The 13,950-nt window shown below is 28.8% G+C and overlaps 1 protein-coding gene across 1 annotated transcript in view; it reads right to left on the bottom strand.

Annotated features, from left to right (window-relative positions):
* Positions 1-8,070, bottom strand: part of LOC136969449 (phosphatidylinositol 3,4,5-trisphosphate 3-phosphatase TPTE2-like) — a 46,796-nt gene extending 38,726 nt beyond the window's left edge. The window contains exon 1 of the mRNA XM_067263604.1: positions 7,925-8,070. The gene's annotated coding sequence lies outside the window, so the exon portion shown is untranslated. The remainder of the gene's footprint in view (positions 1-7,924) is intronic.
* Between the last annotated feature and the right edge of the window lie 5,880 nt (positions 8,071-13,950).

Genomic DNA, 13,950 nt, shown 5'->3' with positions numbered 1-13,950 from the left:
AATAAAAATGATTCACTGCCCTGTTCAACTGTTTCCATGAATGATGTAGAAGCAAAATTACAGCAAGTCAGCTCATCATAAAACATACCCTCCATACATATCAAATCAGATCAATAGATGGGCTGGAAATTTTCAAAGCTGATATGAAGGGGGATACATTAATTTCAAAGAACAACAAAACATCTCTAATACATGGTAGGCATATTACACAATCCAAATCAAACACTTAAAAAATAAAAATCTTGAATATATCTATATTAATATATTATTTGTACAATTTTATGTCTGCATCTGATTATTGTAGAATTTTGCATGAAACATAAACCTTCCTCAATTTAATTTCTGAATTTTTAAATTCATAATTCATCATTGTTTATTTAAATATTCTAATATAGAATAGAGAACAAAAATGACCTGAACAGATCTTAGGTGTAGAACAAAAATGTTTGTTTTGAATATATTTAAAATTCTTAATTGGTCTTAAATTAGGCTGTATGTAGTGTTTGATAAATTGTACTTCAGCTAAAATTTGAACAGGGAATAACTTAGAGACAACTTTTAAGCTAAAATATAATATAATTTGTTCTCTTTTTTTGTCTGTATTCTTCAATTTGGAAATTTTAAAATTATATTAATTATTCCCAACTAAAATTATTATTATTTTTTAAATGAAAACTTAGAAACATTTAAAAATAATTATTTAAATAATATTCTAAAATCCGAATTTTACATGTTATAGAAACATAACCAAACAATTGCCTTAAATAATCTGACTATAACTCTGCTAATTTAATGATTAATACTAAGTAATTTGCTACTAGAGGTAGGCATTAGGCACCATCTCTTAACTAAATTAATAATAATAACTTTAATAATTTAATAAATAATTTAGAATCATCTATACACACATTGAGCTTCACAATGTTTGATGTATTTACATATTATGATCATATTGTTATCTTATGATTCAGTTATCTTAACTGTATCCAGTTTTTAATAAAAATATTTTTATAATAATAATTTAAAGTAAAAGAAAATACAGGTATCCCTCATATAACACAATAGTTACGCTCCAAAAAAGTGCCATGTTATGCAAATCTGATCTATACAAAACAAAGGACTAATACAAAACATAAGGTTATATTCCAGAAGTTAGCAAAGTATACCATTTTTTTTTGTTACTAAGAGAAATATGTTTATTAAAGCAATCAATAATTAATTAACAATCACAATTAAAAGTACTGAATTACATGTTAATATTAATTTTAATTAAATAAGGGCATTTTCTTTTTACAAAGTATTGTTGTCATCTCAGCTTTTTTGTTGATCTTGATCACAAGTATCAGCAACATTTTCAAATTTTTATCATAAAAATATTTTATTAATTAATTGAAAATTTGTTACAGAAGGTTACATTTATTTAGTTGAGTACCAAGTGACCTTTTTCCAGAATTTGTGTTCAAATACCGAGATACTGCCATATTTCGTTTGTCATTTTTACAAACAAACAAAGTAATCATTCTTAGATAATACCTACAGTTAAAAAAGAGTTTAATAACACTTTACTAAATATGAAGATTAAACATCTTTAGGTAAGTTTATTTAATATATAAAAAGAAAACACAATGACAGTCAAAAGAGTTAAAGTCTGAAAGCAATGACAACACCACCTGGTTGATAGGACAAGAAAAAAAAATTGCGCTAACTTTCCTATCAGTTTTCATTAAAGTAAACCTGAGGAAAAGCACAAAATAATTTGAAAATTTCAATATTCAAAAATTTATGGGCAAATTTGAGACAACAAGTGTGCTTACCTGAATAAAAAAATATCTAATAACGAAGTTTACACTTGAAAATTGTCAAATTTTGTATAGAGGATTTTCAAAACAGTGTTAGAGAGAAACCAAAATTCATGTTGTACAGGGGATAACCCCAATTTTCAGTGTTAGAGCAAAACCTTGTTGTACGAGGGATACCTGTATGTTCATTTTTTATACTATCTATAGTAATTTTTTAATTAATCTTTCCTTTTTTCTTTTCACATTCAAATAAGTATCAATATACAGTGGTGTAAGGGGAGGGCTACAGAGCTTAAGCCATCCTTATTGACACAGAAAAAATGACAATTAAAATTTATTTGTTCGAACGTCAAAACATTATTGTTAAAAACATTTATGATAGAAAATATGGTTTATTGGATCATCCACAATACAATTATTGTGCCTGTGTTAATAAATGATAAAAATATTTGAATAATTAATAAGTAATTTTTGAGTTAGCCCATTCCTTTGAGTACTTATGGATCCACCACTGCCCACATACAGTAGATTTCTTAAATAGAAGTCACTAAATAAAATAGTCTATACAAAATTTGTTTACGATTTAAAATTATAAGCATTAATCTAAATAATAATAAAAACTCTTATTATATTTCTATATTAATTTAAATTAAAGTGTAGTATATAATGACTGACACAATACAGTGGGTGATCGGTTAACAAACAGTTTGGACTGCAAACAAATCGGACAACAAACACTTTCAAAGATTTTTACGTTCAGACAACAAACATAAGAAGTGACACTGGGTTTAAGATTTGTAAAACTGTATTTTACTTACTGGAATTTGAAACAAGACCTACACAATTGTATACATAACCTTTTTTGCACTAGTTGTTTTCTGTTCTCTGAATTTTTATAAGTACTTTTTGAACTTTTTATTTTAAAAAAACTGATATTATGGGGCTTAAAAAGAGTGGTGTCAAGAACTGTGTTTACTATAAAAACTAAGCAAGAGATAATAGCCAAGGTAGAGTGTGGAAAGATGTCTGATGTTGCTAGGCAGTATGGCTTCAACAGGTCTACAGTAAGCATAATTTTAGCTAAGAAAGATATAATCAAAAACACTCAAGCAGATAAAAGTGCAATGAAAATCAAAGATGTGATTTTCATTTTTTCATGGATGACACATGAAAAAATGTTTCGTGAGATTTTTTTTTAATGCGGTCCCTATCCCCCGCATAAAAACAGGTTTGACTGTAAACATAAAAAAAATTATATAATTTCTTACTGTTTATTTTTTGGGGACTTCAGAACAAATTAATCAAATTCCCATAAAAATCTATGATAAATCGTTAATCGGTTAAGTTAATTATTTAAGTGTATATGTTAAGTCTAATTTATGGAGAGCAAAATGATTCTATTTTTTTTATAAAATTTAGAAATTCTTTACTAAAGAAAGAATTTTTTCTACATATAAATTATTTAATATTTTTATAAGATGTAACCCATTTATAATTATCATGTAATGTACAAGTTAATCTGCAGCTAAATATAATAAATATTTATAAAGTTTTTAAGTATTAAAGATAATTTAAAAAAAGCTACTAAAATATTCAGGAAGTGCAAAATTTAAGGTTTCCTTATTACATCTAGCTGTTATGTGACGTAATACTTATAATATATTAAACTGAGAAACTGTACAGCTATATCTATTTATTTAATCATAAAAATAAAATTTATATTGAACAATATACAAACTTAAATTTATTAAATAAAGAAAACAGATTTGAGTTAAAGTTACAAGAGGTTTTAATTTATCAGCTTAATACAATACTTATATAATCATATATAATTTTAAAAATTTCAGCTAAAATTCTGTGACCAATTAAAACTTAAAATTCAGTTTTATCAAATAAAATTACTTCTTTTCTTTACGTTTCTGAATTAAAAAACTCACTTTTTTCGACAATTATTAATACACTATTATTTTTCAATGAAAAATATTTTATTCATAAAAAGCAATTTAAATCCAAATCATCCATGTTATTATTCACTTATTTATATTATATCTATAACAAAAAGTTTCCTATAATAATAATAATAATAATTTGACAAAACTGCATCAAACAGCTGGTTAGCTCGGGGATGCCTCTTTGGGGAGACTGAAGGATTTCATGATCGCCATACAGGATCAGGTCATAAATACTAAAAACTACAGAAAACACATACTCAAAGATGCAACACTCACAAATGACACATGCAGAAAATGTCACATCATGCCAGAAACTATACAACACATCACTTCTGGTTGCAAGCTCTTGGCACAGACAGATTATTTACACAGACATAACCAAGTAGCAAATATAATACACCAAGAGCTTGCAAAGAAACACAAATTAGAACCATACTACAAATACATTCCACAGACAGTATTGGAAAACAACATGCACAAAATGTACTACGACAGAGCCATAATCACAGATAAAACAATTTACCACAACAGACCAGACATCACACTCATTGACAAACACAATAAAATCACATACATTATAGACATATCCATTCCAAACACTTACAATATACAAAACGCATGCACTGAAAAAATTAGCAAGTACACAGAACTCACCCAGGAAATAAGGTATCTGTGGAGGATGGATAGGGTGCTTATTGTACCTGTTGTTCTCTCCTCTACAGGTGTCATACCACACACACTACACAAAAGCCTGGGCACATTACAATTGAATAGAAACACATACATCACACTACAGAAGGCCACTATATTGAATACATGTCATATTGTGAGAAAATTCCTGAATACAGACACACACACTGATACACTTCTTTAATTTCTGTTTTGGTTACTATGCCTTGACTTTGGTCCGGCATTAACCACCGGTGTTAACTGAGTATATCTCACTTAACCCAACATAATAATAATAATAATAATTTAAACAAAAGGATGGAAAAATAGTGTATTAATGTATATTTTCTACATTATTTGAAAGAAATGTTTCTAATTCATTCAATATTCATTCATATATGCAAATAATTCTATTTGATTGCTAAACAAAAATAAATTTTTCTCTTAACAGCTTTTGAATTACAGTATTAATAACAAAATGCTATCAACACTATTCATATCTAAAACATTAAAAGATAACATAATTTGATTTGATGAGTTAGTTATATGTGCACATATGGAAGTTTAAAATCAACAATTATTGTTTATATAACACTTAAATATAATTCAGTAAATATTTTCATACTAATCACAAAAATTAAAATATTTTTAAGGATTTTATTATCTAATTATGCCTATAACAGGAAATTACAAAGTATGTTTATTTAATTACAAAGTTAAACACAGAAGGTAAATAAGTTTACAATAGGAACAAAAAATACAATGTAACTACAATACATTTTTTAAATCTTAATATAAGAAATATAGAAAAATTATTTATTATACTATTAGAAACAAACATCCTAAGTAATATTATTATTAAGTATTGCTTTTTGGATAAAAATTAGCAAATTTTAAATTCAAAAGTGTACAAATAAAAAATGAATTTAATTTCTTAACTTAGTTTAAAATCATAAAAAAATTGTTTCCTCTCTTTAAATAAAGATCTCACTTTACTTCTGTTATATATATTGAAAGAAATATTCTAGTTTATTCATAAATATTTCATATATTGTTCATATAATTTATGTCATTTTTATATTATGTAATTTACTGTTTACAAAGAAAGTGTTTGAAACATTTTAAATCTCAAATAAATTTTTTATTCATACTTTATAACTTAATAATTTAGATATATTCATACTTCATAACTTTATTAGGTTATAAAGTATCTAAGTTATAATTACTAACTATGAAAACTTTAAATTAATAATTTAAAGTTTTCATAGTTAGTCTTATTGTAAAATATTGAAATTCATAGAAATATTCTAGCATGTAAAATAATAAAACAGATTTAAAATGAATATGATATAAAATTGCAGCTGTCAAGAGTCAAACATACCAAAGGCCATTGGGAAACTAACTCAACACCATCCATTACATATTAAACCATCTTGATATGTGATGAATGTTTATCATTAAATACTGTGTATAAAATTAGTCATCAATTAAGCATTTAGCATGACACAATTTCCCCAAAAATTATGCATTTTTATTTAAGATTTTCAATTTTATTATTAATAAAATATATAGATTAAATTATAAATATATTTCTAAATTAAATTTAAAGAAATATAGAAAAGTTTAGCAACAGTTCAATGTCTAAAATTATGTTTGCCTCATAACTATCAAAGTAAAGCATAAAATTACAGACCAATATTAATTCATAGAAGAAAGCATTGAAAAATTTTATATATTAATGGTTCAAAATTTATTTTTATTAACTAAAATTATATCATACTAAAACATTCATCATTGTTGCTATTAATGCAAGTTAATTATAAAATTATTATACTTTTACTATTAATTTCAAGCTTAAATAAAAACCAAAAACTTTAATAATATAGCCTAGTAATTGTGAAAAATATTACTAAGCCATATTATTTATTTACTTCCAGACAGATAAAAATTATATATCGTTTTAAATCATATTTATTGCATCCAGTCATACTATTTCCCTTTTCATTGTAATAATAATGCATTCATCATCATATAAAGAAATATTTTGCATTATTAATCATTTCATTCATAACAAATTTTCTATTCATTAATACTTTTTCAAATAATAAGTAAATTATATTGTTAAATATAATGCATTTTCAATTCTCATTATTAAATTTATAAAATAAAAATTTCAAAACAACAGTATTGCTTTATAAATACAAACATATTTTTAATAAAAATTTACTGAACTCAAAAATTTTCTTGTTACAATTTTCTGATAGAATTTTTATTTATCAAAATATTTAAATTGTTTCTGAATACAAAATTCAAAGAAAAATTTTATATACTACTGAGTAATACTGTATTAACTTTAACAGCATAAGTCAATTTATAAATTGATCATAATATGAAATTTCTAGTTATAAACAGTGTAATAATGTTATATAATAAAAAAATATCTTAAATATTAATAGTTATATAAAGAGATTATTTATATTTCAACTAACAAGTTGATTTCATATTTAATAATGTCCGTAAAATTAAAGCCATTTAGTTCTTACTAGTAATTGGAATATTTTATCATAAATAATAAAAAGTATAATAAAGTGTATATCACATTATTTTGATAAACATTTCTAGAAATGTTTATCAAAATATCATAACATAGTAAAATACTAAACAAAACAAAAATATTTTAATTCAACTTATATAAATTGAAGTGAAATTAAACAATGTTTTGTAATTTTAGTTGCTTATGATGAAATTTTTGGATTACAAAGGACATTAATAATTAAATAAACTGGACAACAATTTGTATATTACATATATTCTTCTGATACTTACAGCCACATCTGATACATATATGTAGATTCACTATCTTTGACTAAATATATAATCATAAATTATTAGACTCTTATAATTTGTAAAACTAATTAAAAACAATTTAACAACTTCACAGAGTTACAAGCTAAAGACTAATAAGTATTCACAAATATTTGTCTTTTTCAATTTTGCAACTTTGAATATTAATCATGTTTTATCAGCTCAACATTTCCATTAAGAATTAAAGGAAGTTGCCAATTTTTTAATCTTTGTAATACAAACCAGTTGTTATCAGTCAAATACTATGTTTGTTCCTATTATAGCAAAAAGAATTCACCTACATTTCATAAAATATCAATTAAATAATACATAGGATCCATAAACTGTATGCTCAACAAATTAATGCATTTTACTTATAAAATGAATACAAGTCAATTAAAGATAATTACAACCTGCATTTTATGCTGACAAATCGATTAAAATTGATGGAAGTTATGATTAAACCAAGAAAAATTGAGGCTGTTGTAAATAATTTGTCGTCGTCATTATTCCAATAATTGACAAGAAAAACTTTTTTTCAAACCTAAAAATTTCTATCAAATTTCTTAGAAAGTAAAGTTTCAATTCGTTCAACTATCGTAAAAGAATAAACATACTTATTATAAATATTGACAAATGGTAAGTTGGTTGGATATTTACCTGATGTTCGTAAATTCGATAAGTTTATCAGAATTTAATTAAATATTTTTAAAGGAGTACAGTAAACATTCCAAGGAGCAGAGACCTTGATTTACTCCCATTAACTGGAAAATCCAATCCGCCTCCTAATAAACCGCCATCTGCTGGCCATTTACTGAATTTTAAAAATTAAATTGAAATATTAAAAATCTTCAGAGTTATCAAAATTCAAATCTTTTTAATTTTAATTAAAATTATGTATATATATTTTACGTATTATTATTTAAAATAAGTGAAAAATATTTTAAATTCTAATATATATATATATATATATATATATATATATATTCCGATGTTTGGTATATATGAAATAATAGTGATAGGATGGCACATTTATACCACATTATTTGCTTTGTATTTAACAAATGTAATAAATTAAATATGTTGTAATCTAATTTACTTATTTAATAATTAAAAATTGTATATATAAACTGGAACAAACAGCTGTAAGGTAATATATCAATTTATAATACAAAAAAAGTGATTATCCTATCAGATTTCAACAGAACTTTTCTGAATACATACATATTCCGTCTCATACATGATATTCCGAGGTTTTATAATCATTTTTTTTTTATTTTATTTATTTTTTTTTAACTCTTTCCGCCCTGTGGGCACTAAGAGGGCCTCTTTTTGCAAGCCATTATGGGTTCGGCCAGGCCCACAATGGGGTGACCGGGTGGTGAAGGACGGGGCCCTACATAACCGGACGGACCACCCCCCGAAAAATTCCTGGGGATTTTCGACACGTCGGGATTCGAACCCGGGTCCCCCAGAGCGGTAGGCTGCCACCTTGACCGCTCGGCCATTTTATAATCATAGCTAAATGATGATATTTTTTCTAATGAGGCTTTTTTAAGTCAAAATTTAATTGCAATTTAAGAGTTGTTATAGTATTAACGATTTTTTCACTTTTGCAGTATGGGATGTGCGAGATCTACTACCAATCTCCCGCCGTAGTCATAAACTTTTCTACCTAGAACTTGAAAGTCAAACTAACATTCTCCGATTACAAACAAACCCGATGTCAATCGGTGAAAGTTGAAATAACTTACAGAGAAATTTGAAATTTGTTATGTTTATTTTCAGAGTTTTTGGATCAAATTACATTTAAATAAAAAACTAGCAACGAGTTGTATAACTTTCCCGGCTGTTATGCGATTTTATTTTTAAAAAACCTTTTATATAATTAATCATAATAAATAAATGAAATTGTGTGCGGCGCTATCTGTTATGAGATTTTGTTATAAAAATTTTACATTTTAATTATTATAAAATGGCAAAAGACTTAATTTTCAGGGTAGAGATGAGTTTTATTTAAAAAAAAAAAAAAAAATGTAAATGCAAACTACGAGCTAGAATATACTACATAGAGTGTCTGTAACCTTAGATACAGCACTCTTGGAACGCGTTTGGAAATTGTAACCGGTGTTACCGGTAACTGCCGGTAGTTACCAAGGCATTTAGAAAATGTGACGTAAATAACCAACCGCGTTTAAAAATCATTGTTATGAGTGATTTTGGCATGGTTTGGAAATTGTAACACCCATTACAACTACCAAACGCGCCTTTGGTGGCAAGACGGGCACTATCGGCCGCCATTTTACTTTAAGTCAAAACATTTAAGTCTATACCACATGTGGGCAAGATTGTCACTTTAGAATCTATTTTTCTCATTTATATCTAGATTGTTTTGTCCATCCCTAGATTTGAGATTTAGGCAATTAGATAAATAATATAAATCTAGATTGTTTCATCTCAAATTTAGCTATTTCATAGATTTTATTTAATTATTATAAAGAAGGTAAGTTCAGAGTTTAAACTGGTAAGTGTAGTACTTAACCCTCAATATAACAATATTTTTTATAACGTACAGTACGAGCCAGGTCTTGAAGGGCTTAACCATGGCCTAACCACGAACGCCATCATTTACTAAGATGGTCGACTTAAGATTTACTTAAGTAGTGACCTATGATTCTTACTTAAGTAAACAGCATTTACGTGTATCATTAAACGTTCCAGCTATTTTTTACACATAGTTTAGTTTAGTTCATTTTTATTATATTTTTTGTTATAATAAAATGAAACATGTAAAACGGCAAGGCCGTATTTAGGACAAGACTATGTCTCGGAGACATTACTAAGCGGGATCACTTCGACGCTCACGGCGGGTCTCGTTCTCATTCTCCAATCATCTTTGGTATCGCTGGTTTTGAGCACGATCATTCAAACTTCGCCGGCCATAGCCACGACCACGAGGTCTTCCACAATGAATTTTTATTGAAATTAACCTATCGAATGTTGGAATTTCTCTCCGTTGCATGACGCCCCAGGTTGAATTTTTGTCAATGCGAAAATTTCCCGTTTTTGAAAAAAATAATGGTGGCTATAAGATAATTAAAGGGGCAGGATTAACTATATACAGAGTTCCTACTCAAATTTTTGTTTTAAATTCCGTGACATTCCCTGACCAACTTTGTACATTTTCTCCCACAGTACAGCACATTGAAGAAATGAAACAGCATACGACTTACTATGCAAATATGCTATTGCTTCTTTGGCCTTTTAGTCAGTTGTTTTTCTAATTAATTATTCAGCAATTATATAAATTATGTGATTGTTAAATCGCATAATTTATATAATTGCTGAATAATTAAAATTAAATAAAAATGTTTTATTAAATTAATCCACAATGTGGCTTTAATAAAAAATAAAAAGCCATTATTTATTGATTTATGTAAAAAGTATATATATATTAAATTTATCGCTTAAGAAATTTCCTGGACTTTATAAAATATTAATAAGATCAGAAATTGCTTTTATAACAAAATCATATAACAGATGACGCCACACACGGTTCTATTTATTATATCCTAGTTAAAAACACAAAAGTTATTTTCTAAATAAAATCTCACAACAGCCGAGAAAGTTGCGCAACTCGTTGCCGAATTTTCTGACTATAAAAAAAATTTCAAGCACTAGGCCCATCACTTTTCTCTATTTCCGTACAAGATTTTGATTCCTTAATGTATAATACGTACACAATATTTTCTATGGGGCAGGTAAATTCATAAAATTCCCTTATTTAATATACAGTGAAACCTCGCTTAACGAGCATAATTCGTTTCGGGGTCTTACTCGTAATGCGAAACACTCGTTAAGCGAAACAATTTTTCCCATAGAAATTAATATAAAATGCGATAATGCGTTCCACGCTGAAAAAATGCTCAAATGTTTTATGTATAACGTTTATTTAAAAATAATTGTACAATATACACTGTTAAGGAGCGTGAAACTCATCATATTTTCTTCTAGCGGGGAATGAACCATTCTGGAATAAGAATTCGATTTGCAGAAACAAAAAAAAAAAAAAAAAAAAAAATCACAGTTAATATGTTTGATAAACACTCCGAACGATATGCCAAATTCTTGGATTATGCAAATGCTATAATTAAATATTAGAAATTAATTAATTAATTTCACTAGAGGTAGGCAGTTAAGTTTCCATCTTGTATTAAATTTAATAACTATAAATAATTAATTTTTATTTCAGACATTTCTAAAATTTAATTTGGAATCGGTCATTAAATTTAATGAACCAAGAATTTGGCATATCGTTTGACGTGTTTATTATATAACGGGCTATAGCTAGGGTTACCAGATTGGCTTTTTTGACGCCAAATTTACGAAATTTGGCTTTTTTTTCAGTCCGATTGGCGTCAAAAATTTTGTTTGGCTTTTTGGCTTTGTTTTGGCTTTTTTCGAATAACATCATGATAATTTTATTTTTTAACAAATCTGATTTTATTTTTTCAGTATCCATTCTAAGTTGTATGTTATAATTTTTCATCATGGTTTATCGCATTTTGGCATTTTTATTTTAGCAAGCTGGCAACAACTGGTATCCTATCAGCGACTCTACTTCACGCTTTTATAGCTCTATATACCTTGCTTTTATAGATTTTAATCTGGCAACACTAAAATAAGAAATTTTGCTGCTTATTACCCAAGGTCCTAGAATATATTCTAGGACCTTGGCTTATTACTCTTGTCGTACTAATATTTAAACTAAAACCTTAAATTTAATTAATTTTTTTTAATTTAATCTTTACCGGATTAGACACTTTTCACCCGGACTCGACACCTTTTCCCGGACGTGACCCACGGACTTGTCTCCCGAACGTGACACTCGGTCGACGACAACGGATTTGACTCCCGATTGTGACCACCCGGACGTGACACGTTTCTTCACCGGACGCGACATTCGGCCGACCTTTCTTCCCAAACAGCTGTTATGAGGATTGAGCTTCCGGTTAGGGTAGGTTAGGTTAGGTTAGGCTAGGCTAGGTCAGGTCCTTCGTTCTTCTCATAACACTGTTCGGGAGGAAAGACTGTCTGATAAACGTAATAATCTTCACCTTAGGTAATGAATGAATCGACTTCTCCTTTTCTCATTGTTTTTGTGTTTTGTAGGAACATTTGGGAGAGAGATTCTTCTCCCTCCCCAACTTTACCACGAAGAGGACCAAGTGGACGTGTGAATATTTTCCGAAATCTCCGATAGTAAGAACTCTTTCGTTTCATTTTTTAACACATCTTATTCTCGTATCGTAATTTACTGTTTCTCTGTTTATAGACATGCCGAAGACGTTCTTCGATCACACACACACACACACACACACGGACACAACATCACTGTACACGAAGATATACACCGTTTAACCTTTACTCGAATTCTCGTACTCACGCACTTACACGTCAAGCGCCACGTTCTGCGTAATTCGACACAATGAAACAACCCGAACATTCGCTTCCCACGAATCCAACCCCTGGGTCCTCGTCCCGGGAAGTGGAAACGCCAATTTTAAAGATTAAAAGACTTTAAATTGGCGGCCGAAGGGGCTCTGGTATCACACATCTTGCATGGATTAAATAGAATTTCAGACATTAGCACCAATAATCGTTTCGTGATAAATTTTTCTGTTAAATTTAGTGTGGTAAGAAATTATCAGCGCACAAATCTCGCTCGTATTTTAGTATGGCTAACTCTTACCTAAGATCATTAATTAAAGATCTTCGTGCTCATCGTATATTTCATCACACTTGCAATATGGCAGCCGGTGATTCTTTGTTTTGTTTTGTTTATAGAGGGCCGTTTTAATTTTACCCATCGTCGGTTTCTGAAGATCCACAATTTGGGCTGCTGGACTGTCTTGACACATCAGGTACAGATAGCCCTGGGTTTTTCAACAGCCCGAAATCGATCTCAGAGCGGTAGACTGAAGTCATAATCGCTGAAATTCCGACCGTCGTTATACAAAGTGTTGAATGTATAAAAAGTAGCGATACTTTTATATAAACAGTTTCTTATTTCACATAAATTGGACATAAATTGTTTTTAATTTGTCTGCAATGTACCATATCTCTTACACAATATATTATTTCGGTGAGTAATTGACACCATTTTGTTCATGACGCGTTTTAGGATCTTAATAGCCAATTATTTCTAACACGACCGGATTTTAACAAATCTAACCAAACTTGGGTCAAAGGTTATACTTACAACACATAGGAAAGGCCGCGTTTCTTTATGCAGCGAGAGTGTAGCGAAAATGACGTCACGAGCAGCTATCGCTACACGTCGCTGCATCATAGTTTAGAAACGCTTTCCGCTCGAGCGAAACATGGATGCCGTAATCTATCCTTTAATTCCACAGTTACAGCCGAAAGTAGTGATTTAGTTAAAGAACTTCAATATTTAAATAAAGAGATATAAAGAATTGAGCATTTCTCTTTCCGAAAATGTGAACAAAGTAAAGACATAGATGTGCTGACGGCCGGATGGCCGAGCGGTCAAGGTGGCAGCCTACCGCTCTGGGGGACCCGGGATCGAATCCGAACGGGTCGAATAATCCCCAGGAATTTTTCGGGGGTGGTCCGTTCGGATATGTCGGGCCCCGTCCCTCACCACCCGGTCGCCCCATTGT

Source organism: Centruroides vittatus, unplaced genomic scaffold, assembly GCF_030686945.1.
Source record: "Centruroides vittatus isolate TY-2023 unplaced genomic scaffold, ASM3068694v2 contig_1788, whole genome shotgun sequence".
NCBI lineage: Eukaryota > Metazoa > Arthropoda > Arachnida > Scorpiones > Buthidae > Centruroides > Centruroides vittatus.
The sequence above is the reverse complement of the archived record's forward strand: the minus strand, read 5'-3'. Positions and strand labels throughout refer to the sequence as shown.